Source organism: Physeter macrocephalus, chromosome 4 (genome assembly GCF_002837175.3).
Source record: "Physeter macrocephalus isolate SW-GA chromosome 4, ASM283717v5, whole genome shotgun sequence".
Taxonomy (NCBI): domain Eukaryota; kingdom Metazoa; phylum Chordata; class Mammalia; order Artiodactyla; family Physeteridae; genus Physeter; species Physeter macrocephalus.
In genome coordinates, this window is record NC_041217.1 from 66,859,616 (window position 1) to 66,873,524 (window position 13,909).

The window sequence follows — 13,909 nt, forward strand, 5'->3', positions numbered from 1 at the left end:
TGGTAAGGGTGGGGAAGGCACCCAGATTAGGCTTCTCAAGCCAAGGCTATTTATAGCACGTGCCTTGAATATTGAAATAATAATTTCTAGGGCTTCCCTGGTGGCGCAGTGGTTGAGAATCTGCCTGCCAGTGCAGGGGACGCAGGTTCGGGCCCTGGTCTGGGAAGATCCCACATGCCACGGAGCAGCTGGGCCCATGAGCCACAACTACTGAGCCTGCGTTTCTGGAGCCTGTGCTCCGCAACAAGAGAGGCTGCGATAGTGAGAGGCCCGTGCACCGCGATGAAGAGTGGCCCCCGCTTGCCACAACTAGAGAAAGCCCTCGCATAGAAACGAAGACCCAACACACCCCAAAATAAATAAATAAATAAATTTAAATCATATGGGCTTCTAAGAAGACCACTGCTTAAAAAAAATAATAATTTCTAGAACTAGTCATTTAAGGTTGGGTGGCAGGGGAAGAAAAGACCACAATGATAGGTAACTTTACCCTTCTGAAAGGTAAAGCCGAATGAGTCACAGATAAATAATGTTTGAGGAGTCAAATGGAATAGAGAAACTCTGCAGTAACCTTCAGTAACCTCTGGTTAGTGGTTAAGTGTAGCTATGGATTATTCATTCTGAAATGTACACCATGAAGGCTCAAGTTAAGACTGCTTAGCTCTCCAGTGTCAAGAGTCTATTGGAAGGAAGGAAGGGAGGGAGGGAGGGAGGAAATTAGTTTCAAGGCAATCTATGGGAATAAAGGGACCCAAGATATTTTATCACCACAAGGAAGCTAAGGAGTAATGCGGAGGGAGGGTAGGTAGGATGACCTAGATAATAAACAGAAAGGAGTATATAATCCCAGGAGCATTTGATAGTGAGAAGAAATCTCCTGGGGAATGTGAGGAAATACTGCTTTACCCTCCGGTCCTCATCCTTCATCCCAAGGATGGTCCACATTATTTACTCAATTGCACATTCATTTAACAAGTATTACAAAAGCTGTGAGCGATGTAAGTCTAAATCAAGGCACTGGGTCCTCAATGAGCATCTTCCACATGCCAGACCCCTTGCTAGATGCTAGCGATGCAGGCATGAAGGAGATATGGTTTCTGCCTTCAGTAAGCTCCAGACTGAGAAGGTCTCAGACACGTGAAATTGCTACAGTTCCAGTTTTGTTGATGGGATTTGAGTCTCCTAAAGAATGAACTGAGAAGTCCCATTCAGACCAAAATTCACCTACAGCAGACCACCTAGACCTGTGCAAATGCTTTTGGTTTCCTCATGAAAGCTCTGCAGTGTATCATGCTTCTCTTTCTGCCTTGGGTCCCAGAGCTAAGTAGTACACTTAACTGCAATAAGCATCCCTGGGCTAGGTTTTCTTGTACATTTAACTCTCCCAAAACTTATTTCAGGGCTCGGGTTCTCTTACCCTGATTTTAGTAGTTCTGTTAAGTATTATTTTTCTCTAAACCACCTCAAATTATTGCTGGAAGAGGGCAATTTATTTAAAAATTCATAAATGATATTTTGTATTAGAAGAGGCCCAGATTGATCCAGGAACTCCAGAGATTCCAGTGGGTCTTATAGGGACAGGGAAGGTCTAGAGATCCTGGGTCACTCGGAGCTAGGGACACAGGACACCCCAGGATGGGCCTCTACTCTGGGCTGGCTACAAGTGGATCAATGAAGTACAAAGAGGAAACAGACATTCAATATCAGGTTCCCTGTACAATCAAATCCATGATCTTTTCATTTGATATCAGCTCTGGGACAGAACCCGAGGCTCACCTTTCCCCGTGACACCTACCAGGGTAAGTGAGGGGCTCAAGGGGAGCCACACTGTCACCCCCAATCTCCTGTGGTGACCCAGCTTCAGTGACTGGCCCTACTTACATCAATGGGTGCAGAACATCCTCTGAGGGGCAGGATCCTCAGGAACAGCTGGCCTCGGCTTCGCTTCAATTATTGTAGCTTCTTTGCTTCAAGCTACAAGTCTCAGCACTTTCTAGAGCATTGAACCCCCGACTAGTTGTAGATCTCCCTTTACAGAGTGGGAAAAAACAGAAAGCAATGTTTTATTACAAACTTTTTCTTCATTCATGTTTTCTTTCCTGTTTGACATTTCTGCCCACCACTATCAAACAGAAGCCTCCCAAGGACCCCTGGCACTGGAGGAATTTGACAAATCCTCAAAGAGTTTTTCTTTATGGGGGTTATGCTATTGACATTTATCAATTTAGAAATTAAAAACTGAGAATTTTTAATTTATTACTTATTAATTCATTAAAATAATAATTCCATGTTAACACAAATTTTTAATAAAAATTTTTCAAAAAACATTTAGTTAGAAGAGTGACATTGTTTTACATTTTTAAAAATCTCTTTGATATCTGGCTTAATCAAACAGATTCTATCTGCTTCTGGATTCAATTTGCTGCAATAATAGCACATGTCATTTAATCTCTGGAAAATTCCACCATACAATTGTGGGAGAATGAGAGTGAAAAAAGCAAAACCATCCTAGTGTTATTATGAAAATAGTTTTTATCCTGTGGACCCCCTGAAAGGGTCTCAAGAACTCGCAAGGATCCCCCAAGCACACAGGAACCAGTGCTCCATATGGTCAAAAGAAGTCACGCTTCCACCTCGGACTATCAGTCCCCTTCTTCAGATGCAGCTAGTTATCAGTTACCTGAGAAGTCTTCTAGAACTATCCTACACATATGTAAAAATATATGGATGGACAGGACTTTTTTAATTTAAAAAAAATCAAGTATTAGCATCCCATATATTTCACCTTGGGTTTTCTGTTATACATGTTGGGGGCAGTTGCATTTTAGCATATGTAGTTACATCATTCCTTTTCACAGATCTATAGTATTCCACTCAATGGATACAATGATATATAACTCTACATAGTGCCACAGGGTCCAGGAGGGTTGCTGAACAGCTACCGTAAGTTGCCAATTTCTTCAGTGAAGTATTTAGAAATTAATGCAAATAAAGTGGCCACATGGAGCAAGAATGGATGTCGCATATATTAGTACAGCTTTCCTCTGACTTCTAGTTCCCTAACAAGGCATTCAGCTGAAGTCTTCAAAATTTGAGAAAATATCCCAACTCTGGCAATACTACTGTCCTTTCATACTTGGGGCTTACCTCAGTGTTCCAGAAACACTTGTACTAATATCTCTGTGCCTGTTTGTACCAGAATATTTACAAACACCAACCTCTTTTGCTGTTTGTACCAGAATGTTTACAAACATCAACCTCTTTTGAAACATACTATCATCAGTGCCACATCATCATGGGGGAAGAAAGCAGGATCAGGGTCCAAGTGTCCCCAAACAGTATTTCTGAAAACTATTTCCCTGTGGTACTAAGGTCGCAAAGGTTAGCCCTGTTAGATCGCAATTTCCCTGACATGGAAAACCTGTCACCTAAAGGAAACCCTCACCTCAGATGGCTAATTTGGTCTAATTACATTTCAGGCTTCAAATGCTAAAATGTATGCAGACTACCTGTGTTCATTTCCTCACTCTGAGATTAACTAGCTGTATAATCTTGGAAGTTACTTAGCTTCTACTTACTTGTAAAATGGAGATAATGATAACTAGCTCACATAGTTATGAAGAAGAATAATTGTAATTCTGTATTAAATGTGCCTGCCACATAGTAGGTGCTCAATGCTCAGTAACTGCTAGCCCTCTCCCTTTATTGTTCTATGAGCAGAAATAATGTGTGAGACTGATCTTATGTCCCGGACTGAGCTGGCTTTTCAGGGAACCCCAATAATCTAGTCTTTTAGGAAGTCTGGTGCTATAAGAGACTGGGACAAGAAAAGATGATGGAGATTTTTTTTTCCTCTTGTGAGATGTTTGTCATCTGTCTGATTCAAAATGAGAGACACAGGTCTGCTTTCCTCTTCACTAGGCCAGGAAAACTGGCACCAACATTTCCAGCATTTCTGTTTCAACTTTCCTGTCTGTCTCTGAAATTATATAGGCCAGTGTGGTTTGCACTTTTAGGTCCACAGAATCTACAGAAAATCCATCAGGTTTGGGGGAGCCCCTCAGGTGAGGATGAGCAGAGATTTACTTCTGAACAATTCCCAGGAGTAGAACCAGCACTTACAATAATTGCAGACAGATATATTATGACCTCCATTTACAGATGAGGAAACTAAGGTCTGGAGACATTAGGTAAATTCCCCAAGGTAACACAGCTAACAAGGGCAGGGTGGGAACTCAAAACCAGGTTTGTCCTACTCCAAAGCTCAAATTTTTAACCACATCATCATATGATGCTCCAACTAGAAAGGAAACCAGCCCTGTCATGACATAGCAAGGCCAGCAGCTTCATAGAAATGGTCTCACAAGAGAGAGAAATTATCCTTAACTGTAAGTTAAGGATTTACTAACCCAACAGTGTAAAAAATCAAAATCAAAATTCTTCAGAAAATCATACCTCAACTAGATGCAAAGTAGAACGGCAGGACACCAAAACCAATATTTTATTAGTTTTGGATTTGTAGATTATCTTATTTTATTTGCATTTGATTAGATCAATCATTAAGATTAATAGGTTATTTCAATTTATAGATTATTTTAAAAAAAGATTAATAATTTAATATTAATTTAGCCAATAATATTTCTAGCTCCTAGTATACATCAAGTACAATAAGTGTTAAAGATGAAGAAAACCGTTTCCTTGGCCTTGAAGAAGAAGATATAGTGGATATTATAAGATATAATAGATATAACTACTATATATATTATGTATATATATATATATATACATAATATATATATTTGGGTTGGCGAGATAATAAGATAGAAAAGAATAAGATACTAAAAGAAGGAGAAATCAAGCCAGTGGAGTGTTCAGGGAAGACCTGAAGGAGGGAGAAGACATCATTTGAGCCGACTCTTGAAATATAACTAGGATTTTGTCAGAAAAAGTAAAAATAAAAGTCTAAGAAAAGGGAACAATTTGAATAGGCAAGTTATGGAATAAGGATAACAATAAATAGTGGCTGGAGGACAGGAACAGCTCAGTAATTGAAGCTAGAGCTGGAAGATGGTTGAGGCTATGGATGCCGGCAAGAGGTGAGCACAGGTGACCTAGGAAAAGCTTTGGAAGAGGAATGGCAGGGTGAGGGAGGCTCTATAAGGCTTAACCTGGCATGTGGGATGCTTTAGAGGAGAGAGAGGGGCAGAGTGACCTAGAACAATGACATCAGGAAGGGAAAAGAAATAACGTGGAGGTATGAAAATAATCAGGTGGAGAGGACTGGATCGGTCAGTGACTAGCGACAGCAGCGAAGAAGGAAGGAGTCAAGGAAGCCTGCGTTTCCAGCCTGCAAGTGACCAGGAGCACGTCACTATGTATTAACGAAACCTGGGAAAACTGGAAGAGGAATTGGTTCACAAAGGATGACTGTGAGTTTGGTTTTGAACATAAAGAATTTGGTTTCCTCTCAATGGAAACAGATTAATACATCGAGCAGAGGAGTAGAAATCTGAGTCTGGCCTTCAAGAGAGAGTTTGGTTCCATCAATAGATGAATGGATAGGGCTTCCCTGGTGGCACAGTGGTTGAGAGTCCGCCTGCCGACACAGGGGACACGGGTTCGTGCCCCGGTCCGGTTAGATCCCACATGCCGCGGAGCAGCTGGGCCCGTGAGCCATGGGCGCTGAGCCTGCACGTCCGGAGCCTGTGCTCCGCAACGGGAGAGGCCACAACAGTGAGAGGCCTGCGTACCGCAAAAAAAAAAGATGAATGGATAAAGAATACATACACACACACACATACACACACACAATGGAATACTACTCGGCCATAAAAAGGAGAGAGTTCGGTGTTATGGATTCATATCTGAACGTCAAGTCCATAAAAGCAATAATTAAAATCTGAGAAGATGAGATGATCTGGGAAGAAGGAAAAGAAGAAAACTAAAGACAGAACCCTGGGGCCTATCTGCACTGACTGGTGGAAGAATGTCTCTGCTTCCCCTACTACCCTCTGGGTGAGACTCAAGACAACTTAAAAACAGTTCCTCCTCACAAAACATCAGGACTCCCTGATCTAACCCAGCTCCCTTAGTTCACAGATAAAGAAGACTCAGCCCCAGACAGTTAACTGATTTATCCAAGGCCTCACAGCTGCTTATCAGCAAAACTGAGACTAGGCGAATGAAGTGACTGTTGGGAATTAGTCTTGCCTTAGCAATTGTATACTTGCATGTGCACCGTATGACATGCTTGGATTCAGAGAAGACTGAGAGCAAACCAGAAGCTTCATTTACCTCTGCTCCATCAGTCCAGCACTGTGACCCTGCCCAACCATATAATCAGCTCAGGGGTTCAAACCACATCTTACTCATCTTGTTGTCACTGTCCCTCTGTCCTTACTTTCCTTACCACTGTCTCCACCACCGGCGTTATTACAGAGTAGAAAAATCAGATTATTTTCCTCTTCTGAATACGCACATGACCACAGACTTTCGGAGTTGAAAGAACTTAAGAATTCATCTAGTATTAGTATAGCCCCTGTGCAAACAGACACAGAGAAGTTCAATGACCAGATGACCAGTTAGCAGTAGACCCCAGACTAAAATTCCAAACTCTTTTTCTCTTTCCATTACACAACCAACCTTTAGTGCAAGAGACTTATTTTTAACACAATGTTTCTTTTCTTTCATTTCTTGAAATTATGCTATGTAGCCCTCCCCCCTCAAGATGCTTCTTTAAAAAACGAGCTCCACGGTTCAAAAAGTTTGTGGAGTGCTATAAGCTATACCTCTCTCGGACGGTCAAAATGCTTATTACCATATTAAAGACCTTGGGAAGTCCTTGCAGTAAAGAAACCTGCTCAATTCTCTAAGAATACTTCCCAAACTTATTTGGCCACAGAACTCTGGCCCTACCCCTGCCCCTGCCCCTATCGTTCTCTATTTAAAAACTGGTTTCCAAGGATTGTACTTTGGGAAGCACCACCTTTGCCCAGTTAGCAAGATTTCCTTTGTTAGGTCCCAAGAAGAAGTGCCAATACTGAGAGGTCCTCCCTGTGTGAACCGGGTGAGGTAGCAATGAGAGACAGAGAAGGAAAGAGAAACAACAAAGAGCCCCAGTCTCATCCAGAGCCATCTGCCCTGCCAACATCAAAGGGCGAAACAGCTACTTGAGAAGTTTTGACTCAGGATCCTGGTTATAAGCTTAAGGCAGTTGAAGTTGAAGTCATCTCCAACCTAGACTTCTTGTGGGAAAATGGGTTTCTAGGTTCTCAGACACTCCACATCAGCTAGCGTGCGAGTTTCACCCTGCCTCTGCCCCACCATTAGTAGCAATACTCTCTCATCAGTGTCCTTCAAGTTACATCCACAGCGGCTCTAGCTTGTCCTTGCTCCTTCCACCACCCTGGTCGAAACCCTGTCACTTCAACATCTGGAGGACTGACAGCAGCCTTTGGATGAGTCTCCCTGACTTAACTCCTTTTCCCCTGCAATTTCCCTGACATGCTGCAGTCACATTAATCTTCTTAAAACAACACTGCACCTGCTTTAAGATAAAGGAAAATGTTCAAAACTCCACGACATCCACAGCTCTCCTTAATGTAATAAAACACATCTATACAAGGCTATTTCTCCATGCTCTCCAGTGCAAATTTCCACCACCCCAGGCTCACATCCTCACTGTTCAGAGCCGGCCAGTCATAGCAGTCTGACTACCAAGCCTCTGCTCTTCCTGCTCTTTGCTTCCTGCCTATCTAATTCCATCCAATTCTTACTCCACTTCCAGCATCCTGCTCAAGTCCCCTGACAATACAACCCCTTCCCTGCACTCTTGTGCTTGCAGACTCTGAGCAACTAGCCCCACGTTTCCTTTACCATTTCCTGAATTTTCTAACTGATAACAAACTCAGGAAAAGACTGTGCCTTATGACAGTCAAGGCACTTAGTAAATGCTCAAAAAACAAAACAAAACAAACCTTTTGCTGCATAAAGGAATAAATCCTTTATTGACCTCAGAACAAAGAGATAAGCAGAAAATTTCATGCCTACAAAACACTAGGAAAACTAACCCCTTTCTGGGCCTCAAAGGCATTTATACCTTTTTAGTTCAATTGATCTTAGTTTTAGGAAAGGGGAAGAAGATTGATTCTACCCCATCCTGGGGCAGCTGGCGAGTTTTCATTCTTTTTCTACAGACAGAGCTGTGCTTTCTTGCCCCCTTCTCATAGGCTCCTTGCAGTGCTTGGCCTCCAGGAGAGAGAGCCTAGACTGAGTACATTAAGTGATATTTAAACATGTATCTCTAAATTTTCCACGGGCCTAGCCAAAAGAATGTTCTTTCCAAGAGCATATCCTCTATTGACAATTGTTCCTTCTTTCATTCATTCTTTGAACTATTTGACAAACATTTACTGAGTGAATCCTTGAGCTACAAGGGTGGATAAAAAAAAAATCATGGTCCTCGAGGCACCCACAGTCAAATGCAGTTTTACTCTAAATGCAGGCAGAGGAACACCTGCAACAGAATCACCCAAGGGAGGTTGTTAAAAAAACACAGGCTCTCTGGTGCACAGAAAATTTCTAATTGAACCAAGTCTGAGGTGGAGCCTGGGATCTGCGTTTTTAAAAAGAACTCCAGATGATTCTGATGTATACTGAAGTTCAAGACTCACTGGTTCCATGGAAGAACAGGCATATAAGAAGATTATAAAACAGTGGCGCCTACTTGCAAAAAAAGAGATATCCACAAGGTATGACACAGGCTCAAGGAGAGTAACGAAGTACTGGTAAAGAGTTAGGTGTTGCAGTGAGAAAGACCTAGGTTCAAATTCTTATTCTGCTACTTATTCACTATGCAAGTGATCCTCTCTTAGTGTCATGTGTTCTCATATATAACATAAGAAAAATACCCACTTCACACAATTATTATAAGGTTTCAATGAGATCAAATATATAAAGTGCTTAACATAAATCTTGGTACACAATAAGCACTCATCACTACGTTGTCATGATAGTTTTTTTATATATATAAATTTACAAATGGATGTTTTTTTCTTTTTTTTCTTTTTCTTTTTTTTTTTTTTTGTCTTGCAGGATCTTAGTTCCCTTGACCAGGGATTGAATCCAGGCCCCAGCAGTGAAAGCTCTGAGTCCTAACCACTGAACCACCAGGGAATTCCCTAGACATTTTTGATAATTAATGAAATTTAAAGAAACAAGAGCAGATCAGAAAGGTTTTCCTGAAAAAAATAGAAGCTTGAATTTAGTTTTAAAACAGTATCTCCAAGTGTAAATGTATTCTTTCAGTCCTCAACATTTCTAGAATTTTTTAAAGTTTATACCTTTGATTCTATAATTTGGAGCTTTTCATACTAATGGTAACCAAGCACTGCCATGCGATTTCAGGGCCTGCCTTTCCTTTGTGTTTACAATTGTCCAAATGCCAAATGAAAGCCAGAGCAAGTCAAAGCTAGAAACAGAGGAAACGGCCGTGGGACAGTTGAGTCATCGGGTGGTACGGGGCAGTTTAATCCACTCAGCCATTGTGGTCAGTGCCATGTTCATGCAGCAAGCAGCTGTGTAATGCAGACTCTGACTCTATATACCGAAGCCTATCAGTTTATAGGCAGAAACCTATAAGGCATAAACACACAAAGCACAGTGGTTCTGTCACTAATTCTATTAGTAATTAGATTAGATACCCATTTTGTAGCAACTTCATTATCACCCCCATGCTAACCTTATCTTCAAGTGAATAGACAATTTAACATATTATCTAATGATACCAAGTTAAAACTAACATTTGACTGTTGCCTACCAGCAGAGCTTTGGTTAAGTAAGTATGAGGTCTGATTCCCACCCCCCCAACGCATAAACCCTTAAGGCTATTAATAACTATCTGTTTAACTCACTCCAATAGGCACTTTCTGCATGAGTATTAACTACTTAAACAACAGACCCAAATTAAATATAGACCAGGCCCTGGGGCCACATGTGTCCACTCTATCTTTAACCTTCACACTAGTGGTTAGTTTCAACAAACCAAATCATCTCACGCATTAAAATAATGTTTTATTATTTTGTTGAGTTTATAATTATATTTGATTTCACTTATAAATCTGCTTTGGCTTTATAGTTGCAGAAGAACTAAAGCATAAGAGATGTGATATTGTGATTTATAAGAAATATATAGTGTAACTGATTCACTTTATAAAGCGGAAACTAACACACTATTATAAAGCAATTATACTCCAATAAAGATGTTAAAAAAAAAGAAATATATATCTGGTCATTCAGAGGACCAAAATATATTTCTCATATATATTTGGCCTTCATCCACAGATGCAGGCTCACAGAGCTCCCAAAACCCTTGGAATTTCCTAAGTGACAAGAGCCATAAAGGCCTTTTGTTAGGTTAATGAGGTGATTCTAGGACCCCACCTAAGGATGGGAGCTGGTTGCCAGGGAAACCAACCTTGTGATTTGAGGGTTGGAATTTTCAGTCCCACTCCACTGAGCTCCGGGGAGAAGAGGGGCTGGAGGTTGAATCAATCGCCAAAGGCCAATGATTTAATCAGTCATGCCTGTGTAATGAGGCCTCCATAAAAACTCAAAAGGACAGGGTTCAGAGAGATTCCAAGTTGAAGAATACACGGAGATTTGGGGAGAATGGTGCCTAGTAAGGGCATAAAAGCTCCTCTCCCTTTCCCCATACCTTGCCCTATGCATCTCATCATCTGGCTGTCCCTGAGTTAAATCCTTTTATGATAAACCTGTCATCTAGCAAATAAAATGTTTCTCTGAGTTCTGTGAGCCGCTCTCGCAAATTAATCGAACCCAAGGAGGGGGTCTTGGGAGGCTCGGATTTGTAGCCAGTCGATCAGAAGCACAGGCAGCAGCCTGAGACTGCAAATGGCCTCTGAACTGAGGTGTAGTAAAGGGGTGGGGCGGTCTTGTAGGACTGAACCCTTAACCTGTGGAATCTGACGCTATCTCTGGGTAGTGTCAGAATTCATTTGAATTGTAGGACACCCAGGTGGTGTCCAGAGAACTGTTCGGGGTTGTGTGGGAACACCCACACACACACGCACACAACACGCACGTGGAAATTGGGTCCAGGAACCTCATTTAAGTATATACCTAGCTTTATGTTTGTACATGTTTTAATAGTGTCCAAACAATCCATAAGCCTAAGGAGCTGAAAAAAATTTCCCTATAAAATTGGTCCATATCTTGTTCAGGTTTGAGTAATACCAAATTCGATAATCCTAAGGGAAGTTTTTTAGAGCACTGAGTCTATTCTGTATCTCTTGAAAAAGCCTGGCCTGCCTTTTCACCAAAGGAAGCAGTAGAGAACCTGCTCATTTAGAAACCCATGACTAAAACCATCGCTACAAGATGTCAGTTTCCTACAGCCTCAGCAGCTGTCTATCTTCCCAGTGGACCCTACATCAGCAGCAGCAAAGCTACTATGTTGGGGAGGGCAGGGGGGAGATAGTACTTCTTTGAATGTGGAACACCATTTACCTTACACTTGAAGCCATTTACTTTGCCTTAAGAAGTGTGGTTAGTGATGGGGGGGAGATTATTGAGCTGTGATGAAAGGAAATGACATGGGTCTAAATATCCCAATGCTTTGTCACCACTCTCACCTAACCTTCCTTTACTCACGAGAAAGTACTTTAACACCCCACGATCAGTGGGGTGGATATTTTTCCCCAATACGTATTACTGAATCATGCAGTGGTAACCATAATAACATCCTCATGGTAAGGATGGACTTGAACGTATTTTTGAAGAGCATCATAGTACTTTTCCCAGTAGCTCTGAGGAATGGTGACTGAGTACATTTAGGAACAAGTTGTGGATGACAATAGCTTCTGTTCCTACAAAGGGCTGGATTCAGACCTTTAGAGGCTCCAAGCGCTGAAAATATTATAGCAACCTCCCCATTCCACCTCACCAAGTACCCTGTTATAAAAAATAATGCTAAATGTAGCACTAACTGTAAGAACATTCAGTAAAGTTCCTATTTTTTTCATTATGACTGACTGTTTCAATAACTTTTTTGGAACACCCAATTTCAATTTATTTCCAAAAGAAATTGGAGGTGTCCCTGCTAGTGCCTTAAACACCTTCGTGTAAAGCAACATTGTAAGTGAATTCAGGGTCCTTACTTGCATCATTTCACTTGAAACCAAGGCTCATGTGTTGCATCCAGTCTGCTGATAACAAATATGCAGCCATTTTATATGTGTCACACTCTTTTCTTCCTGTTTAACTGCCCAAGAACTTCTTCACCAGACTTCTCTTTGCCCTAACCTACTCAACTCAAATAAGGACTTAGATCTAAAAAACTGGAAATTCATTTCAATATCCGTACTACTTAGTAAATTAGGGCTGGAAATTAGAACTTCTGCCCTAGTTAAAGCAATGCTCCTTTTTTTTTCTTCCAGATTACTTATGCCCAAGGCAAGAAGGTACTTGTTGTAGGATCATCAGGAAATGCAGAGTCACTGAAGTTCACATATATATATGGGATAACATTAGACAGCCTGAGGTCTTTGACAGAATATGTTTTGTAAATGTTGGCAATACTTGATCAGTTGGAAAATCAAAGTGAGGAGCACCCGGGAGCCTAGAAGTGGAACTTCCTACAGCTGAGCAAAAGGCACGGCACAGCCCCCTTTTTATAGAGGGTGTGGGGTGCCTGTGGATCTAGGAGAGGGCAAGAAGTTAGCACCCTAAGTCATGAAAATGAAAGATGTAAGTAAACATCACAGTTGTGAAGGAGAGATAATGGGAAGAGCTTCAATCAACTTTTACCCTGCAAAGGCCAAGTCCATCACCGAAAATACAGCAGAAGGATTAGAAAGTAACTTCACACTCCCTCGAGGGATCCACATAAGTCTAGAATTTACATCCTAGCTTGACATGGAAGCTTGACACCCCTTTGCTAATGAATGACTGAACAAAAGGCTTAGAAAAATCTTCACCTCCAAACATGATAATAAGTCGCAGTTAATTTACTCTTTACATGACACTAAATGATCAAATGAGAATTTTTTTTTTAATGAAAGTGGTCTCAGGGAAGAGTGACCACTCAGTGTGAGAGGGAAGAGTGAAAGGTAAGCACTTCTATTATCAGAGGTCTGGACACACCTATAAGGAAAGAAGCATGACGAGGAGAAAGACACCAGCTCTGCCCATGGTCAAACCAGGAAAAACCACATCTGCAGCTGTATCCTAAAACCTAGAATGACAATCATCACCCTCTGGGAATAACCATTTTCTATTTATTGCTTAAAGAAAAATAGCCCTGTGTGCATTTTATACCCAGTACACACCAAGTATTCATATGTGAGCTTATCTATTCCTTCACATTTGTACTCATGAAGACATTACTGCCTTCAATTTTCACAACTAAAAATAGCACCATCTGAACCCAGTGCTTCTGATAGCAAACTTAGTGCTTACACCATTTCTCCATGACCTGGCTCTCTTGAGATTCCAATCTTACAGAATAACCAAATAATAGAAAATTTTTGAGCCCCATTAAATCCACAAAAAGGATAGTATGTGAGGCTTCAATTACTCCCCTCTAAGAATTTTTCTGGCAACAAGTAAGCACTATGCGAGGCATCTAATAAGTCTTTAACATACTATATCTTGAGAACTCAGTAAATATTTATGGGTTATGTTCTAAGATGAGTTATAGAGATCACCTAAGACATGACCTTTACTAGACTATGTGATACTGACCAAAAGAACTAGGGATTCCAAGAAGTAAGATCTGAGTTGGCCAGAGGATCGGAAACTTAAGCTAACCTTTAAGCAACGGTGGTATTTGGCTAACATGAGAGGAGAGAGAATACTTACAGTACGGCGGGGGGGGGCTGGGGGGGTGAGT

The 13,909-nt window shown here is 41.2% G+C and overlaps 1 protein-coding gene across 1 annotated transcript in view; it reads right to left on the reverse strand.

The window, feature by feature from the left end:
• DDR2 (discoidin domain receptor tyrosine kinase 2) overlaps window positions 1-13,909 on the reverse strand; it is a 161,023-nt gene that overhangs the window by 137,114 nt on the left and 10,000 nt on the right. The window contains exon 2 of the mRNA XM_007113904.4: window positions 1,882-2,029. The gene's annotated coding sequence lies outside the window, so the exon portion shown is untranslated. The remainder of the gene's footprint in view (window positions 1-1,881; window positions 2,030-13,909) is intronic.